Source organism: Nomascus leucogenys, unplaced genomic scaffold, assembly GCF_006542625.1.
Source record: "Nomascus leucogenys isolate Asia unplaced genomic scaffold, Asia_NLE_v1 001216F_47871_qpd_obj, whole genome shotgun sequence".
NCBI classification, from domain to species: Eukaryota; Metazoa; Chordata; class Mammalia; order Primates; family Hylobatidae; genus Nomascus; species Nomascus leucogenys.
Window position 1 is genome coordinate 1 of NW_022096580.1, and position 3991 is coordinate 3991.

General features: G+C 37.7%; 1 pseudogene; it reads left to right on the plus strand.

Moving 5' to 3' along the window:
• Window positions 1-2507: 2507 nt before the first annotated feature.
• On the plus strand, window positions 2508-3449 carry LOC115833992 (annotated as a pseudogene).
• Window positions 3450-3991: the final 542 nt, after the last annotated feature.

A 3991-nucleotide genomic window follows, 5' to 3' on the forward strand; every position in this document is an offset into this window, starting at 1 on the left:
CAAAACTTTCTTGTTAATAGAGAAATATTTAAGTATGGGTGGCATTTAAATTTTATTGATTGTTATTCTGATTTTTAGGAGATATTAACATTTTGATGATTACTTCATGTCCTTTATATAGTCAGAATTTATAAACCAGAATTTTTTCACTTTTCACTTTTTTCTTCCATTACTCCATAATGACTCAAGTGAATAGTACAAAATTTAAATTCTTGAACATTCATTTTATTATTTTCTGTATCAGTTTTTTTCCAAATGGGGATACACAGGCCTTATACTCATTAATTAATGGAGGAACTGAGAGATAACACTTGTAGTCTCACAAGTCAAATAATAGATACTATTTGTCTTGTCTTTGCTTTGGTCCAAGATATGCGTTATTCTTTATATTTTCCCAGCCAATCACATCCATGCCCTGTACATGAAACATTTACGAGCAATCATGCATTCTGTAATTCACCTTTAAATATGGCCAAACCAACTTGAAAGTTTTAATAACTCCCACTGCAACTTGAATATCTCTTTATTCCCCAAGCAGCAGCTGGTCTTTTTCTTGCCATGTAATTCACAAAATTATTTCATATCAATACAGCTGTCATAAATGCAAAGGTCTCAAGGACTGTGAGCCTCCTTTCCCCAGAAATTAGGCAAGCGATTCACCTAACTTCACTGTGAAGCAGTTGTCCTTGCTTTCAGGAGTTGGTTGAGTTGTTATATTACATGTGTGGAAAGGATCTTAAAATTATCTAGATCAACGCCCCTATTTTACATATGAAGACTTGGAAGCATCAGTTGACTCAGTAAATTACTCGATCCCACACTCCTAGGACAAGATTTCAATTCCCATTTTCTGACTTTCAGGTCACTGTTATTTCTGGTACACCAATTTAAATGAGAGCTGTGCTAGAGACTTCTATTTAAATATCAGGTAGGTGAGTGCAAAAGAAATTAAAAGTTTCTGGGATGGGTAAAGCTAGAAGAACAATGTGAAGGTTTTTTGTTTGTTTTTCAAGGCCACACAATTTTTAATAGAAAGCCAAGGAACAGTAGGTAGTTGAATGATAAATTGAGTTTGGTCTTAGAACAATTTGTTTAGAATATCTAGTTACAACAGAGGTTTGAGAAGAAAAGAAAAACAAATGCTTGGATTAGTAGAAAGATGAAAAGGTTTTGTCATGAATTTTGAGTACACATCATTTCAATTGGCTTTCAGTGCACTTTGTAAAACTCAGATCTCAGTGAGACAGAGATTTCCTTAATCAGCCAAGTTACAACTTTTGAGGTGCATTATATTACATAACTTCTAAATTCATTACTATCTTCTGTCTGATGTAAACTTGTCTCAACAGTTGCTCCATGTAAACTCTGGAAACAGGAAGAGTGTTTCTTGTTTTCAAACAGCTTCTGTGAAATCAATAATTTCTAGCATTTAAAAAATGCCTGGCTTCTGGCAGCATGGTATTTAACAGTCTTTCTATTTAAAATATACTTAGAAATGTATGAGTACTCAGCCTTTAACCAGAACATATTCATTAGCCTCTGAAAAAATGTATGGCATTGGTGACATACATCAAGCGTCATTCATAATATCTGTATAACTAAAATAAAGAACAAATAATTAGAGGTGATTTCCCTTTTTTTTTTTTTTGAGGCGGAGTCTCAGTCTGTGCCAGGCTGGAGTGCAGTGGCGATGATATCGGCTCACTGCAACCTCTGCTCCCGGGTTCAAGCGATTCTCCTGCCTCAGCCTCCTGAGTAGCTGGGATTACAGGTGCATGCCACCATGCCGGCTAATTTTTGTATTTTTAGTAGAGACGGGGTTTCACCATGTTGTCAGGCTTATCTCGAACTACTGACCTCGTAATCTGCATGCCTCGGCCTCCCAAAGTGCTGGATTACAGGTATGAGCCACCGCGCCCAGCCATTTCACTTTTTATCTAGACAATCTCCACTAGAAAATTGAAACAGATATGTATCTCTTAGTCATTTTCCTCCCCTGTTTGATTCCTTTTTCTGAGCCACTGCAAGAGACCAGTGCCCACACCTTTCCCACTATTGTGTTCCCACTAATAATAAGCTTTGATCCTCAAAATATTCCTCACCGTCTTTCACCCTTCATGACGTTTGAAAAAGGTTTTCACTCCCTTTTCTTACAAAAGCCTGCTGTCAGCAAGCTGTGAATTTAAAAAGTATTTCACAAACTAAGGAGTAAATATTTGAAACTGTTAATTTTTATTTATTTTATGAATATTTGTATTTTACTTGTAAAATAAATTGCTAAGTCATAAAAAAGATATTTAATTGAATCATTGAAATACCTAGAAAGGCCATTGGGAAAAATATTTGGCCACTGTGAGTCCGGAAAAGAGACAATAGGGAACTATCTGATGGTGGGCTGCCACTAAATTAGTCCATGCAAAAATCCCACTTTGAGTTTGATTGCTGTATTTTTTTCGTAGTTCTCCTCCCAAATAGAAATGCTAGACTCCTTCCAGAAATCAGAGCAAATGGCCTGGAGCAATCAGTCTGTGGTAACGAATTCATACTATGGGGTCTGTCCAGTTCTTTCGAACTCCAGATTTTCTACTTCCTGCTTTTCTCCATAGTTATGCAGCCACTGTGCTGGGGAACCTTCTTATTGTGGTCACCATCGCATCAGAGCCACACCTTCATTCCCCATGTACTTTCTGCTGGGCAATCTCTCCTTCATTGACATGTCCCTGGCCTCATTTGCCACCCCCAAAATGATTACAGACTTCCTTAGTGAACACAAAGCCATCACTTTTGAAGGCTGCATGACCCAGATATTCTTCCTGCATCTCTTAGGGGTGCTGAGATTGTACTGCTGATCTCCATGTCCTTTGATAGGTATGTGGCTATCTGTAAGCCTCTACGTTACCTAACAATCATGAGCCGGAGAATGTGTGTTGGGCTTGTGATACTTTCCTGGATTGTCGGCATCTTCCATGCTCTGAGTCAGTTAACATTTACAGTGAATCTGCCCTTCCGTGGACCCAATGAAGTAGACAGTTTCTTTTGTGACCTCCCTTTGGGGATTAAACTCGCTTGTGTCGACACATATATTCTGGGGGTGTTCATGATCTCAACCAGTGGCATGATTGCCCTGGTGTGCTTCATCGTCTTGGTGATCTCCTACACTATCATCCTGGTCACCGTTCGGCAGCATTCCTCTGCTGGATCCTCCAAAGCCCTCTCCACGTGCAGTGCCCACTTACTGTTGTGACCCTTTTCTTTGGCCCATGCATTTTCATCTATGTGTGGCCTTTCACAGATTTCCCAATAGACAAAGTACTCTCAGTGTTTTATACCATATTCACTCCCCTCTTGAATCCAGTGATCTATACACTTAGGAATAAAGATGTCAAGTATTCAATGAGGAAACTAAGCAGCCATATCTTAAATCTAGGAAGACTGATCATACTTCTTAATTTTCCTCATAGGAAAATAAAATACTTCTTCAGCATTTATCCCCCTCATTCAATTGGTCAACATATTGATGCTATTGCAAGAAATCAATTAGTTCGTGGTAGAACTGTTCCTGTAACCAGCCTCAGCTGTCATGAAGTTCTAGTCATATTAATTGTTTCTTACACAACATGACATTTACTGTAGAGCATGATAAAATGTATACTTAATGTTTTATGTGAAAGGACCAACAATATCAAATATTTATTTTTTAGATCTATTGAATATAATTTCCTTTGAGACTTTCACGTTTTAAGAAAGAGTAGATTTCCTCCCTATCTCTAGCAATAGTCTCTAAGAAAAAAGACAAGTATAAAAGCACCAGCACCTAGTATAGTACCCTATACGCTAAAGTAGCAATAGAATGTTTATTGCTGACAAGATGCTAATGAATGTGGGTTTTTTGTAGCTCAAAATTCAGAAGGCAATAGAGGGTTTTTGGTAAGTAAAAAATATTAGGAATGTATCTTACTTTAGTCCCTACGTTCCCTAGAGTGGACTCCAT